Raw genomic sequence first — 17,748 nt, 5'->3', positions numbered from 1 at the left:
GCAGGTTCTGACCAGTTCTGGTAGTGGAAATTTTGAGTAGTTCAGAGAACCGGTAAATACCATCTCTGCCTGGCCCTGCGCCCATCTATTCTCTGCCTCCTGAGTCCCAGCTGATCAGGAGGAAATGTGGATTTTGCAGTAACCTTCTCCTGGAGCGGGGTGGGAATGGAGATTTTACAGTATCCTTCCCCTGCCACACCCACCAAGCCACACCCACAGAACCATTAATAAAAAAAAATTGAATCCCACCACTGATGCATGGGGAGAAACATTGTGTTTCCATGTGCAAATAGGTATCTAGTCAAATCAAATCCATAACATGGTTAAAAAAAAACAGCAAAGGAAGATAGGTAACAATTAATTAAAAACCACAAAAAATACCCTAAGAAGTAAAAAGTACTGAAAAGTTAAAAGATATAAATCAAGGTTATGTATAAAAACAAAAGTCTGAAAAGAATCTAAAAGGGGAGACAGCATTTGATGGGTGTAGGGGGACTTAAAGATTACTACATGGCAGACTAAATGTATCACAATACAGAGTTCTCTAGAATGATGAACTAGATGCTACTTAAAACTAGTTTATGTCACAGGATAGATTGTAAGCGCTGCTAGGCAGAATGTGGCAACATTATATGTTATAGCAAGGTTAGTATCAGAGAGCAGCAAGGGGATGTAGTATTATCCTGTGTGCCCTGGGTATTTATACAATAACAGTGAGATGAGGCTAGTAGGTATGTGTCTATAATAAAGACACTGGAGAAATACATATTGTGTTATTTCTGTGTATCCAGAGTCACAGGGTCACAAAGTTAAAGGGATGTATGTCTCTAATTAATTAATTGGAGAAAAATGTGTGCCTCCCGTATGAATGTGCATACAGTCCCAGCTGCTGCACCACAAAACAAGATGTGCTCCTTAGCCCAAAGGACTTGGCTGTTCTTGCTATTATTCTTCCAAAGGAGCACTCCCAGGCTCGGGTCAATTTGAGAACTTTCATCCTGTATCCAAACTAGTAGCAAATCAGATAAAAGGAATCCTAGAAGAAACAAATTATAATGATAATTGAAATCCTTTCCTATCATGCTTCAGGATATGGGGACCTCAGCATTAGTTACTCTGGTAGACAACATGTATTCAAATCTTAATGGGGATACACCTCAGTAGTATTAAATACCATTGACTATGGTATCCTTCTGACACTGCAAAAAAGGGAGCATATTAAAATGGTTCTTTTCCTGTATGAATGCATATAGTTACAATCATGCTCATTGGGGAGATATACACAAGCATTTCAGTTTGGACTTCAAACCAGCTTGATGCACTCTCTAATATTGTTTAACATAAACGAGATATCACAGGGAGAGATCATCTTTAGTTCAGGATAAGTTGTCATCAATATGTTGTTGTCACTGAGCTATATAGGCTCACCAAGGATTCCACAGAAATCTGAACTGGTGCCTAGAGAGTTTTGATAATGGAAAAAGGCAAACTTTGATTAAATCCTAACCATCAGGCAATTAGTAATGCTGGTCCCATTAGCAGTCTGGAGGGCGCCACAGCCACATACAAATTGATAGGTTCCTACTGAAATTGCAAGTGGAAACATGGACAACAGGGTTTTCACTCAAGCTTCAACAAGTGCTCCAATTACAACTACAGGTAATCTTGACTGACAACCATTCATTTAGTGATCGTTCAAAGTTAGAATAGCATTGAAAAAAATGACATGAGCAGCTTTCACATTTACAACTGTTGCAGCATCCCCATGATCACATGATCAAAATTTGAGTGTTTGGCAACTGGCATGTATTTATTGTATTTATTTGTCAGCTTCTGACAAGCAAAGGCAATGGGGGAAGCCATATTTGCTTAATGACCACATGATTCACTTGACCACATGATTCACTTGAATCACGAAATGATTCGTGAATCATGAAAAGTTCATAAAATGGGGCAAAACTGATTTAACAACTGCCTCATTTCCCAACAAAATTTTCAATTGTAGTCATAAGTCAAGGACAACCTGTATACTAGGGCCAGGGTTCTCTGGGAATAGTAACTAATGCATTGATCACACTTGATTGGACTACTATGATATCAATTTTAGAGATGATGTATAACAGAATTGTCAAATTCAAGGCCTAGGGGTCGGATCCAGCCCGTGGGGTGCTTAGATCTGGCCCACATGGGACCCCTGGAAACAGCAAAGGACCAGCCCATGGTGCCTCTGCCAGTGAAAATGGAGCATGGGAGGGGCCCTGCACAATGGCCTCCTGCAGCCCTCTGACAGCAAAAAAGGAGCTTGGAGAGCAGCCCCCCCCCCCGAGCCCCGTTTTCATTGGCAGAGGGCTAGCAAAACAAACTAAAAACAAACAAAAGGAGAAATGTTTCCTCTTTTGCATTTGAGCATGCAAGAAGGGACAGGAAAGGAGAAAGGGAAAGAGGAAAGAAAAAGAAAAAGATGGGGAGAGAGCAAGAAAGGAAAAATAAGGAAAGAGGTGAAGGAAGAAGGAAGGAGAATAAAGAGGGAAGAAGGAAGGAGAATAAAGAGGGAAGAAGGAAGGAAGGAAGGAAGGAAGGAAGGAAGGAAGGAAGGAAGGAAGGAAGGTTGGTTATAATGAGAGTGAGGGAGGTCTGAGGGAAGTCCTGTCCAAGCATTTGGCCACCACAGGTGCCTCTGACACGAGTGATGTCAAGCTGGCCATGCCCATCCTAGCCACACCTATCCTGGCCATGCCCACCCCAGCCATCTGAGATCAAACAAAACCCTGTTGCAGCCCTCAATGAAATTGAGTTTGACACCCCTGTTGTAGAAGGTCCAACTAGTACAAAGCATGGCAGCTAGATTACTGGCAGATCAATCTCCTGCTGCTGCGCTGATTACCATTAAGTTTTTAAGCCCAATACAAAGTGATTATTTAACTTTAAAGCTCTAGTTAAGTAAAACTTCAGGATACATCAGACTAATTCAATCTGATTCTCTATATAAGACATTTAGAAAGAGTCTGTTGAGGCAATCCTCCTCATTCAGAATCTCACAAGTTGAGACGACATGCCTTGATGGTAGCCCCAGTCTGTGCTTCCCCCATAGACTCTTACAGCCCCAAAGTTGCTTTCACTTAGAAAATACTTAAAATCAGCAGTGTTCCAATGCACTTTTGGTCCTGGCTGATTATGACCACGACAGATCCTGTTGCCTGTACTCTTGTTGTTTTGTTCTCCTATATTGTTTTTATTTTGGGTTTTTATTTTATTTCGTCTGTTATCCACCCAGAGCTCTTTTTTTTTCAGATTAAAATGCATTTTAAATATTGTGGAACAAAATATACAAAATAAATTCCTGGCATTATGAAAGATATATATTTCAAATGTCTCAATTATAGAATAAAGCAGATTCAGTAGACATGTACATACACATTGCCTTATGACACCTACATTTAAAAAATTCTTTCCTACCTATAAAAATTAGAGTATTAAACCAGGAGACTGACCTTTAATCCTGTTCTTAGCCACCAAGTTAGCTGAATGGCCATGGGCCTGCCATTCTCTCACTGCCCTAGGAAGGAACCAATGGCAAAAAATCTTGCCAAGAAAATTGAAGGACATACCTAGGGATCAAAAAGAGGCTCAAAGGCTCCAAAAAAACCAATCGTTTTGGGTGTGGGCATTGAATACACAGAATATAATATGTATGTATATACAGTATATTAATGAATGAATTATCTATATCAGGGGTCTCCAACCTTAGTAACTTTAACTCTGGGAGTTGAAGTTCACAAGCCTTAAAGTTAGTAAGGTTGGAGATCCCTGATCTATATGATAGTCAATCAGCAAATTTAAGCATAGTTTTATAACCAAAGATATAAAATGCTGAGATAGCAATGCAGCTAAACAAATGGTACACAGCAAAAAGAAAGCAAATTAAAAGACTGAAATACATTAGGGTGTATAATATAAGGTGTATAAAACAATTAAAATGTCAGGGTTATTTTACTGTTAAATGAAGACAATCCTACCAGTAGTGTATTTCAATTTAGTTTGGTACCAGTTCGCTCATGTGCACACACGCGCACGCAACTCTTCTGTGCATGTGTAGAGCCTCCTGCCGCCATCGCTACCAGTTCCCCCGATCCAGGCAACCCACCACTGAATCCTACATTCCCACGTAAGAGCCGCCTGAAAAATTCTAGCAGTAGAACAGGTTACCTTATTTGGGCTTTGGGCTTTCCTTTTCACTATCAGCAGCCTGAAAAGATCAGGTAAGCATTATGTCTTGTGGCAACTAGGAACGTCCAAATAATACAGAGGTCATTGTTGGCAACAAAACAAAGTCATTTCAGGGTAATTTTTACACATTGAAATTATTACATTCTTACCATTTTAAACCATGTTTTTATTTGGACTGTAAGTCTAGACCAGGGTTCTCCAACCTTGTCAACTTTAAGACTTGTGGAATTCAACTAACAGAATCCCTCAGAATTCTGAGTTGAAGTCCACAAGTCTTAAAGTTGACAAGGTTGGGGACCCCTGGTCTTGGTGATTCTAAGCCTAACCTAACTCCAGTATTCTGCCAAGGACATGACTATCCATAATCAAGGCAATATTTAAATAAATAACAAGGTAATTGGAAGATGAGCAACTGGAGAAGTCCAAAAGAGAAATATGGACAGAATTGGTGTTTATTACTATATGTGGCTCCTGTGACTAGAGGCAAAAGGAACACATACAAATGAAAATGCTGCAAAGATATGTATACCATTGATACATGGATATCTGAACCACGAACCATATATGAGGCTTTAAGAACAAAAATGTCATGATTGAATATTGATTGACTAAGAATCAGTGAACTGAAGTGGACTGCAATGAATTATTTCACACACCAGTAATATAAAATTTCCTGCAAAAAAGAAACTGTTTTAAAAATAGAATAGCTGTAATTCTTAAGAAAAGAGTGTTAAAGTAAGTGCTTGGGTGAAATCCCCCAAATCAGGTGTCTCCAACTTTGACAACTTTAAGACTTGTGGACTTCAATTCCCAGAATTCCTCAGCCAGTTTTGCTGGCTGAGGTATTCTGGGAGTTGAAGTCCACAAGTCTTAAAGTTGCCAAGGTTGGAGAACCCTGCCCCAAATGACAGAATTATTCCTGTTCAAATTTTAAGGCTAGCCAACCACTATTATGGTGGTCTGAGACTACATGCCAGCCACAGATATGGAGGAAATAAAAGCTGAGGAATTAACTTAATCTTGTTCACACACACACACACACACACACACACACACACAAACCATGCTATCATACTAATTATAAAAAACTGTAATGCTAAATTTGGAAGTAAATTAGCTTCTGAAGCAATGGCAAAATTTGGCCTTAATGCAAAATGAAGCAAGCAGCAAACCTATAAAGAGTTCCACCAAAATTAAATGTTTATAAAAAATATCTTCTTCCAAAAACCTAAATTACAAATTTATATACTACCATCAGTGGTGAAATTCAATTTTTTTTTACTACTGGTTCTGTGGGCGTGGCTTGGTAGGTGGGGTGGGGTGGGGTGTGGCTTAGTGGGCGTAGCTTGGTGGCCATGGCAGGGAAGGATACTGCAAAATCTCCATTCCAACCCCACTATGGGGCCAGCCAGAGATGGTATTTGCTGGTTCTCCGAACTACTCAAAATTTCTGCTACCGGTTCTCCAGAACCTGTCAGAACCTGCTGAATTTCACCCCAAATGCCATCACTGAATATACAACACCAAAATCAAATTAACTATTAAAAATTAACTAAGCAAAGACAGGAAAGCTTTATTTAATCTACAAAAACACAAACAGTTTTGGTGCTGACTGCAGCTCATATGATAAAACTTCTTGTTCAAATATAAATGAAACTAACAAAATCTATGAACCAACATGATAAAATCTCAGCAATGTTCAAATGATTACACGGTAAAGGTAAAAGAATATATTGAAAAAGATTTGATTTGATGAATAAAGTGCCTGAAGTACTCTGGGCTGAAATTGTTGTGATAGCATTAGAGAAAAGAAAAAAATAATCTTATACGCAAAAGGCAAAAGAAATTAAAATAGTTGTTGAACTGAAAGAACAAGAGAATTGTTTAAGAATATTTCAGAAATGAAAAAAGCCTTTCATGCAAAAATAGATTAGACAAAAAAGGCAAAGATCTTCTAAAGAAAAAAAGACATAAAGATGTTGCATTAAACCATGAAAGAACTATACAAAAGATAAATAAATGATACATACAGTACAAGTCTGATCATCAAACTAGAGCCAAACATTCTGTAAAATGAAGTTAAATGGGCCCTGGAAAATACTGGTAACAACAGAACTACAGAACCCGATGAAACACCAGAGAACTCTATAATCTTACAAAAGGATAAAGTTAAAGTGCTTCATATAGTTTGTAAGCAGTTATAGAAAACACATCAGTGGCCAAGGAACCACAAAAGATCAATTTATATTTTAATACCAAAACTCAGTATCAAAGAATGCTCAAACTGCAGTCATCTTACGTGCTACTGTGATAATATTCAAGATTTTGCAATCCAGTCTTCATAATACAAGGAATGAGAACTATCTGGTATTCAAAATGGATTCAGAAGAACCAGACACACCTGTGATCACATTGGTAATACTCTATGCCAGAAAGATATCTATTTTTGCTTTATTGGTTATACAAATGCTTTTTGATAGTGTAGATTACAACTAATTGTAGATAGCTTTTAAGAACATGGATATACAGTTCAACTCATCTATCTGTTGAAGAACCATCTGGAATGGAACACAAAGCAAAGCATAAAGCACGGGTGTCAAACTCAATTTCATCAGGGTTGTGTTTGATCTCGGGGGGGGGATGGGGTGTGGCCAGGGGGGGCATGGCCAGCTTGATATCACTTGTATCAGGGGGCACCTGTGGTGGCCTGAGAGCTCTGCCAGAGAAAACAGGCTTCCGAGGGCCATGTGCCTCCCAAGCATATGGCCTCTCGAGCTCAGTTTTCGCTGACAGAGGCCCTGTGGGTCAGTCCTTTGTTTTTTCCAGTGTGGCTCCATGGGCCAGATCTAAGCACTCTGTGGGCCAGATCCGGCCCCCGGGCCTTGAGTTTCACACCCCTGGCATAAAGGAACAAAAATGGCCAAGTTGTACACTGTCACTTTATTTAATTAATATAAAGAATGTGACACAAGAAACTCTGGACTAGAAGAAATAGTTGCTGTAATTAAAGATGCTGAAAGAATGCCTAAAACATTCTGAAGACACTATGTTTATTTAAGGAAACTCTTCTTAAAGGTAAAACATAGAAGTCAAGCCATTATTTAAACTAAAAATACTAAGATTATAGTATGCCACCCGATGCAAAAAGTTCAAGTAATAATAACAGACACGATCTTCCTAGGCTGAAAAGTTTACAGTGATAGTAACTGTAGCCCAGTGATGTCTAACCGTTAGCTCAGACATCAACTGTACAAATTGTCAGAGTTATGATTTTTCCTAGTTGTTATATGTGGTCATGAAAGGTGAACCATTAGAAAAACTGAAGAAAGAAAAAGGTTAAGGCTATGAACGTCGGTACTGGAGAAAATAGATGATAATGCTTTGGACCACAAGAAGAATAAATAATTCAGTACTATACTGTACTGCCTACTGGAAGCACTAACAATGAAGCTAAAGCTTAAACATTTTATACTTTTAATACCAGGCACAAGTCATTGAAGAAAACTGTAATGCTTAGAAAAATTGAAGACAATATAAAACGAAGCCCCAAAAAACAAAACAAAACAAGGTGGCTACACATTCACTATTGACACAACCATGAAATTACAAGAAACAGCTACTAACAATCTTAGCAAAATGATGTCTATTATAGCATGAAGAGGCAGGTCTAAACAATGAATAACAATATATTTGAGTATAATTCTTATCTATAAAATTATTTAGATTTGGATTCAGGCAATCCAAGCTGTCTCACTCCTAGACCACATTTACCAATCTCAAAGCAAACTACATAGTTAGATAAATTTCAAGCAGTGGTGCTCCTATGGCAACCCCTTAAAACACAGTCGGAATAAATTAAAACAGCTACTGGATTCAATGTAATTTTTATTTTATTTTTTAATTAAGATATATATCAACAAAAAATTAAAGGTAAAAAAAGAAATAAAAAGGCAGAAATCTACATTCATACATAAACATTTAAATTTACAGAAAAATACAAAAAAATACAAAAATACAAAAATTTCAAGCATGCATATTCAATGCTTTCAACTAGGAAAACTTACACAACTAGGAAACAACTAGGAAAATGTACCCAGTAAACTAATAATTAATATAAAAATAGCCACTGCTAAATTCAAATGAATTTCTGCTAAATTCAAATGAATTGGTGGTATTATGTATTAATCAGTAAAAATAGAACAGAACAGAACAGAATAGAATAGAATAATAGAATAAAGAAGTGTTTAATTATAATTTAATATAATTTATAATTTAATAATGTTATAAATCAGAAATACTTCGTTTCTTATCTTTCTATATTCTCCAAATAATTTCAGACAGAAAAAAATGATTATGTATATAAATGAATTAACTTCCAGACTGCATACAAAAAATCAATGCAGAAGAATTGCAAAATTTGGGGAAATGCAAGACATATTTGCCTTCCTTGTGTCTCTAATGGAAGACTGTCAATATTTCATGCCTTCGCTTCCTCTGTGTACAACTATTTCTGAAAAATGCTTAATCATTTTATTTTGTTTAAACATTTGTAGATTCAGATCCTTCCATATAGCAGAACAAGCTTTTATTTAGTTACTGTAATATGAAATTTTATCTTCCACTGGGCTTAAAGAGTCTTATGCATTTCCTTCTTACAAATGCAAAATAACAAAATTATTATATTATATTCAAGTTTTGCTTCCAGATTTACTTTGAAATAAAAACATTATTTTAAACAAGCACTACTTTCAGCATGCTTCATTGTAGAGAACATTCCTTTATTCTGATGTCATGCTTAAGGCTTTTCTTCTCAGAAGACATCTTTTGTAGTTACAATCAAGAGGCACAAAAAGAGATTTCAGAGCAAAGAAGGGATTATAAAGGCCCAATTTATTCAAGTTTTCGTTTGAGGTATATGGAGGGGGAAATTATTTTTTAGGTGTGATTGGTTAATGTAGTCCAATTATAAGTAAATACTTCCTCCCAGTTTTAAAAGCACTGTGAACATTTTCACACACTAGTTGGATTTTAAATTCTTTGTATTATTGTACTGTATCACAAGAAAGTCAGCTATAGTTTCATGAAAGACGTTTTCATTAATGACTGGCATCTTCTCAATAGCAGAGGCCCAGGCACACCACTCTCTTCCAAGCAAACCTTTTTATTCTTGAACAGTACTGCATTCATAACTTATTTTCAGCACTGCAAGACAGCGCCACAGAAAACCTGCTTAATATTAACAGCTTATATAATTGAAAACTCTTTATTATTTGGGCCTAGGTGGATAAATACCTTATGCACATCCTTCAAAATCTAATTATCTTTACTATGTGTGCTTATTTGCAGAATCAGATTTTGTCATACCTAAAAAAATTTCTAATATTAAATGCTTTAAATGACACACATTAATTTTTCTGCACAGGTAAATAACATATATTGAAGTTTCAGTAAGAAAATAGAAACAACAACATGACACTATAACACTGTGTTCCATTGCTAAAGTTACTCCAGACCTCTGGTTATTAAATTAGCATTGTCCATGACCCTAGCACTTCTAAACCAGAAGCTTGTTAGAACACTTCTTGAGTAAGCTGTTATTATGTTCTCACTCTTGAGAATGGAAATAATAATAATTTATCTCAACCAGTTACTATGGAAATAAAGATATGATACTTAAAACTGTATAAAAATACTAATACTCATTATTTGTTGAAAGGTGTTCTAAAGATTCCCCAGTAATAATGAAAATTGCAATATCAGCAAGAAGCACGTCCAGGAAGCTGATGGAACTGATATAGAAGTAATGTAGTTCTTCAAATCTCTATTTGAAACTTAAAATGTTCGTAAGGACATCTGATGTAATAGATCCTCCTATTTTTCAAGAGAGCAGAAGGACTTAATTTTTAATTAGACATGAAGAAATTTATATTGCAAGAAGAATCATGGTTTGATCTGATTCCCATTAACAAAAACCAGAAACAAGCAAGAGTACTCCATACAAGTTTATGTATAAAGGAACTTGAAACCCTGCTTTTCACTGCTAGGTGAAAATATTGTAAAATGTGTAAAACCAAGAGCCCATTGTGCTAAATATTGGTGAATTAGTAATTTAAGCAAGTAATTTAATCAAAATCAAAGTTACCAACCTCCAGTAATTCTCACTATTGAAAATACAACTGTTGACAGCTGAGGTGTCCTATTATACCCTTTTGAAAACACTCATCCCCTTAATAATACCTAAAAATTATCCTTTTTATGAATAGTCATTATTTTTTTTTAAAGATCAGTGTTGCTTGTGGTATTTTTAAAAGTAGATAATTTTTCATATAAAGTTTGACATTTCAAACTGAATGCATCTTTTTATAATATCATTTTAACTTTTAACTCTGGTTTACATCCCAGAGGAAATGTTGAGTATTATCATGCCACAGATGTAAGCTATGTTTTCAGCCACAATTTGTAGTAAAGGAGATATTTTTTTGTTATCCTATAGATAACACTTCAACTGATTAAGGAATAAAACTGATCAGTTCCAAAGAGATTGCCATCCTCCACTAAAAGACCGACAATGCCTTTCTGAACATAGAAAAAAGGTTAAGGTAAGTGAGATGCACTATATCCCGAGGGCTCTGTGCAGGACATTAAAGGCAGCTCAAAAAAGCATCCTACATTCAACAAAGACATCAAAAAAATTGAAATGGCTAGCTACCTTTTGATTCTACAAATTTCATTTGCTGTTTATATTGAAGAGTGTATTTATTTTATTTTCAAAACTTTGAGTGAAATAATACTTAACAATGTTATATGTAAGTTACATTTAAAATTAAAAATGTCTGTATTATAATGATTAGTTTTATAATACAATAGAATAGAATACAACACAACACAATTTATATAATAATATAATAGCACATAGATTTATATACTGCTTCACAATGCTTTACAGTTCTCTCTCTGCAGTTTACAGAGACAACATACTGGCCCCAACAATCTGGGTCCTCATTTTACCAACCTTGAGTCAGTCTGGACAGAAGGAATTGAACTCCTAGCAATGTAAGTAGAGTTAGCCTGCAATACTGCATTATAACCACTGAGCCACCATGGAGGATATAGATATCCTCCTATAGGATAACAAAAATAATACAAACCAATGGGTCAAAACTTCAAGCTTACTCAATTGAAATAGAACCAGAAACTATTCACAAATTCTTGCTCTTCCCACAATACTACAAATGGATTTTCAATCAACTTTAAGAAAAAAATATATTGAAGCCATAAGTATAAGATTGTAATATTTTTTTTAAAAAAAGCTTGAGGATTTTGGTACAAACCAATTATATGGGTTTACTGCTCAGTAAGATCCATTTTAATTTTTTAGTTAAAAAAAACTTTTTAAACCCACCTTTTATTATTTTTTAAAAACAATTGAAGGCGATGAACATATCCAACACACTTTCCTCCTCCTATTTTCACAACAACCACCCTATTGAGGTGAGTTGGGCTGAGACAGAGTGACTGGCCCAGTCACCCAGTTAGCTTTTACATCTCCACAGATATTCCAGTTGTACTTGGTGTACTGGATGTGCTTCAACAACAGTTTGTTTCTGTATGTTCCTTTCATGTATTAAGAGAAGCTTGAGCTTGTTATCAATACTGCACATGCGAATAAAAAAAAAATAGGCAGCACTGAATCAGACCTAGGAAAAAATTACATCTTCTACATGGAAAATTGCTCACCTTTTCAATCTACTGTATGTCTTGTAGTAAATTGTAATCAAAAGTTGACTTCTATATAGCTGATTTGTATTTATTTGTTTGTTGGAGATTAGATTCAGCACAGGTTGAAAGTCTCACAAAGATATCCCAGTAATCTTAATCTTTTTCATCTACTTTATCTATTTTATTCTCATTCTTCTAATTCCCTAAACCTGCCAAGTAATGGGGGAGGGGTTTGCATCATAGACATACATTTTCAGATGACATGTTCTAAGTATGTGCTGAACATTCATGTGCTGATTTACTCACTGATCTCTCTCTACAGAATAGTCAATCTTTATTGGTTCATTGACTGGTTTTCCTTGCATTCCCTATTATTATTAATTGCATCAGAATCCATAATTTGAAAATACCTACTTTCTTTTATTCTTCCATTTAAAGCTTTCACAGCCATGCCACTGGGAAAAAATACTGCTTTAATTATTCTGATCTTTTTAGTCATAGAAATACTTTTATATCTTCTTCCCTAGCATTAATCTCCACATTTTACCCCAATACACTGTTGTTTTTTCTTAATAATTAACAAAGTTATTTACCATTTAGTGCTTCATAGTCAACTGCAAATTCACTTAACACACTACTTTTTATATTTAACATTAACCCACATTTTTCACTCTATTATACTTTCTTAATGAGTTTTTCAAAATTGTCTGTTTTCAGTTTAGCAAATAATGCTGTCACCATTTCTATAACTATTAGTGTACCAATGTCTAACATGGATTCCAATTTTTTTCAGTCCTGCTATTCAGTCCTGCTATTTGGTTAAACAAATATGAGAACAATGTGACCTTTATTCGATTCCCTTTCTTATTACACACTATTTTTCTAAATTTAGTTCTTACAATAGATTCTTGTTTATTGTTAACATTCCTTAGAAAAATAATCTGATGTTCTGGTCACCTATAGCCTCAATATATCTCACATTCTGGCATGACCTGCACAGTCAAACCTTTTGCTGTAGTAAAATAGAAGTAAATCTTCTATTTTCTGTCTTTGCTCTACTATCAAGTTGCTCATCTCATCTTTCTCTACTTTTTCTGAAATCTGCCCTTTTTTTTTTGTCTGTTTACTTTCTATGTATGATTCTGTTTAAGATATTAATCAAAACTTTGTTTGAGGAATTAATACAGTGATTCAGTAAATTAAGTTACTTTTGCAACTTGGTTCTATATTTGTGGTTCCCAGTTCTCTTAAACAATTTACTGGATGACTTGAATTGAAGGCCTGTCATTTTTGTATTTAATATCTGGTTTATTGGCTCCTATATGTCATTTTTTCTTATTTAATTACTGAATCTATAGCTTTTTTAAAATATCAAATGTTTTGAATGTGTAATTTGTCTGAACCATCTGTCTGATTTAATGCTTTAAGCTGTTCCATTTTTTTCTAGTTTTGTATGTTGCAGATTCCATTGGAGTTAGGTGGTTCCAAAAAATATTAAATAAAATGTCACTTACACTTTATAAATGTTTCAGTCCTCTACAGTACTTCCACTTTCCTTTTAATTTTATTTCCTCCATTAGATCTTATTGATGGTTATATTTGTCCTTCCTTTTTGTAATAATGTGTTTAATCTTTTTAAAAATATCTCATATTTCTTATTTTGATTGGTTAGTTTTTACTTACTTTTTCTTTCTTAAATTATCCGGGAAGATTGCGTTCAGCTGTTCTTCCTTCTCAAGAATCATGTTTTTCTCTTTGACTATTGTGATAGCTCCATGATAGTGAACCTATGGCATGCGTGCCAGAGGTGGCACGCAGCGCCCTGATGGCACATGAACCGTTGCCCCAGTTCAGCTCCACTGCACATGTGCGCATGCCTCCCCCCGGCTAGTTGGTCTTTGGGTCAGTGCCGCATATGCACGGGGAGCATGCAGAGGCCGCACGGGCAGCACGGGGGGTGGGGTGCATGCTGGACACACATGCATGAGTAGGGAGGTGCATGCAGGGGGATGTGTGCATGTGCAGGGCACATGCGGGGAGCCACACACACACATTGCATTTTGGAGGTTTGGGCGCGCACACTTTGGCCACTTGGTCCGGAAAAGGTTGGCCATCACTGTGATAGCTGGTCCTTCACACCTATTTGCATAGAGTTAAAGTTAAAACCCTTTGAGAGAGCTCCTTCAGCCAACCCTCACTGATGAGAGGGAGCAACAACTTGCAATTTACAACTCTTCCCTACTGGTTTTCTGAGAAAACGTATCAGAATAGAATAGAACAGAATTTTTATTGGCCAAGTATGATTGGACACACAAGGAATTTGTCTTGGTGCATATGCTCTCAGTGTACATAAAAGAAAAGATACCTTCATCAAGGTACAACATTTACCACACAAATGGTACAAATTTAACACTTAATGCTACAACACTTAATGATAATCATAGGGTACAAATAAGCAATCAGGAACAATCAATATCAATATAAATCATAAGGATGACCAGCAACAAAGTTACAGTCACAAATATATCAGAGCATATTGCAAATGGCAATATGACTGTGGGGCTCTTGACAACCGATTGTAAGTGTGAGGAGTTTTCCAAGCACCCAAACTGCAAATGTTGGCAGAATGATGGTGCAACATTTTGAAATAATTCAAAATGCTTTTAACTACTCTTTCTGAGGCTGCCATTAATTTGAACCATTGTTAACAATCATACATTCAACATAGTACTTGTTAATTAATTCCAATCTATAAATCTTCAAATTCTAAGAATACATTTTCTATATGAGATGCAGAATCTATTCAATAATATTTTTGTAACCTTCTTTCTTTACATTTAATCTCTCAAACATAGTCAATGGTGCTACTTTGTCATGTGATTGTGAAGAATATAAATCACTGTGATTTATATTCTATGTTGATTCTATGTTTATTGTTACTGCTAAAGACTTCAGAATAATACAGAAAGAGTGACAAACCAGTATAAGATTATTTTAGAATTCTGTAATCTCAATATTGCTCAGTTTAACCACATGGATAAAACTGATGGAATATTTGAAGGATGTGAAAGAACAAAAAAGAAACACTAAATACAGTCACAAGGTCACAAATTCTTTGTATGTTGGGTTTGTATTTTTGTAAACCGCCCAGAGTCGCTGAGTGAGTAGATGACCATATATATTTTCATAAATAAATAGATGATGATGATGATGATGATGATGATGATGATGATGAATGGCAACCAAATGGAAGAAAGATGCCACCAGAGAGGGCCAGAACAGAAAATAATAGATATTTCCTTTCCATTTTCTGTATGTTAAATCACTGAATTGCAAAACTTTTACATAATAATCTATGATAAGTTTAACCACAAAAAATGTGTCATTTAGGATTCTGCTATAGTTACTGAGAACAAATAGTTACTGGGAACAAATAGTAGCATAAATTTTAATTGTTTATTTATATATTACAATAGTTGTATATTGCTGACTCTAAATGCACTTCCAGGAATTTAGTGTATTCTTAAAATAAAAAAAAACATAAAATCTTCATTAAAATATTCTACTAAACTGTAATTTTGAAATAAAATATTACTCCTCCTTGGCATCCACAACATTAAAACCTAAAGATTCTTCAAAATAATTAACCACCATTCTAAAAACCAAAAGGGAGGGAATTAACATAATTTCTGGAGGGGGTATGGATGGGAATACGTACCACTTTCTAATTCTCCCCCAAAAAAATCTCACACAGAGGGGGGACCTTGGAACATTTTTGTCTGGAAGTGCATACTGAACACATTGGGTCTACTTGAAGGAGACGGATTGAAGATGTTGAGCAATCTAACTAGGTAATGGCCATCATGTTGATTTGGACTCTAAAGTATAGCGGCTATACTTCTGTTATATGATTCTGGTGTAGAAGAGTTTTTGAAATGTACTCCTCTGAAACAGGCACACCTTGAAATAGTTTCAAGTACACCTATAAAATTACTCTTAAATGTTACATGTTTCTTCATCCAGTCCTTCAAACAGATTTTAAGTCAAATTCAAACTAAAAACGCAGTTTCTGGACTGCCAGAAAGTAAAAAAAAAGAATTATTTGCTAACTTTAAGGACTATAGTCAAGCTCATTTATACTCTCAATTTCTCCTTCAGAAAAAGCATTACAAAAAAAGAGAAGCAGTTAATGAAACTTAGACACTGTTAGTAACAGCAACCTAGGTAAAAGACTGCTAGGTTTTGGTATTTAGTTATGGGAGTACAGAAAGCTCACCCTTCATGCCTGGAATATCATATCTCAGAAGCAATCTGGGAAACTTTAAGCTTTTTATGGAGGCAAAATTCATGAGATGCTGAAACTGATTTAGGAGAAGAGGCTGATGGAGTGGTCTTTAGTTTCAGATGCAGTACAGTACATAAACTAATTAAGCAGTTAAAACCAGAAAAAAATCCAGGTTTGGATTTAATTCCATCTAAACAGATACAAACCTCCTTTGAGTGGTGGGGTCTAGTGCTAGCTTCACTTCTTACTTACAGTGATAATACCATTATTATTCCTACCTGGAAGAAAGAAAAATAAACGATCCAACCAATTGCCACCCAATAAGCCTACTCAGCATATTTAACAAAATATACACCTAACACCTTAAAAAGAAAAGTCTCAGACTAGTTAGAAGGAGACAAGCTACTATTTGAGAAACAAGAAGGCTTGTGGGTAGATTGTTCTGTGCTAGGCCAAGGCAGTCCTAGGCTGCATCAACATAGGGATAGTATCAAGATCATGTGATGTGTTAGTACCATTTTATATTGTACTGACAAGACCACACTTGGAATACGGTGTCCTGTTTTGGTTATCACAATACAAAACAGATGTTCAAACCCTAGAAAGAGTGCAGAGAAGAGCAACAATGATGATTAGGAGACTGGAAAATAAAATATACAATGAATGGTTGTGGGAAGTGAGAATGTCTAATCTAACAAAGAGAAGGACTAGAGATGACATGATCACAGTCTTTCAATATTTACAGGACTTTCACAGTGAGGAGGGGATCAACCTATTCTCCAAAGCACCTTTGGGCAAGAGAAGAAATAATGGTTGGAAATTATCAAAGAAATATCTAACCTACAACTAAGGTGAAATTTCCTGATAGTGAGAACAAGTAACCAGTGGAATGGCTAGTTGCCAGAAGTTGTGATTGCTCCATTGTTGGATGCTTTTAAGAAGAGATTGGACAGCCATATGTCTGGAATGGTATAGAATCCCCTGCTTGAAACTAGAATATTTCCAAACCTGTTATTCTGTATTCTAATACTCTCCTATTTGATTGAATCGATCAATACTCAGTCACTTAGGGCAGCCCTTTCTGTGGATTCTAGTTCTCAAGCAGGCTAGAGAAATTGTTTGGAATAAACTCAAAGTATCTACAATTGCTAGATGGTTACTCACCTTAATTTATGCACTTCATACAAATAGCAATTTGAAGTGAGATATACTATAGCTAGTCACTTTTCAAGCATATATGCCAACCAGAAATCAAAGAAGGGTATATTTTTATCTCACTACTTTTAATACTATATTAATGCATTGGTAGATGCCTTAAAGGGATGCGGTAGCTCAGTGGCTAAGATGCTGAGCTTGCTGATCGAAAGGTCGGCAGTTCAACGGTTTGAATCCCTAGTGCCGCATAACGGGGTGAGCTCCCATTACTTGTCTGCCAACCTAGCAGTTCGAAAGCATGTAAAAAATGCAAGTAGAAAAATAGGGACCACATTTGGTGGGAAGGCAACAGCATTCCGTGT

The 17,748-nt window shown here is 35.6% G+C and overlaps 1 protein-coding gene across 3 annotated transcripts in view; it reads right to left on the bottom strand.

Moving 5' to 3' along the window:
- Positions 1 to 17,748, bottom strand: part of NPAS3 (neuronal PAS domain protein 3) — an 805,304-nt gene that overhangs the window by 736,519 nt on the left and 51,037 nt on the right. The gene's annotated exons all lie outside the window — the stretch shown is intronic.

This window comes from Ahaetulla prasina, chromosome 1, assembly GCF_028640845.1.
Source record: "Ahaetulla prasina isolate Xishuangbanna chromosome 1, ASM2864084v1, whole genome shotgun sequence".
Classification (NCBI taxonomy): Eukaryota; Metazoa; Chordata; class Lepidosauria; order Squamata; family Colubridae; genus Ahaetulla; species Ahaetulla prasina.
The sequence above is the reverse complement of the archived record's forward strand: the minus strand, read 5'-3'. Positions and strand labels throughout refer to the sequence as shown.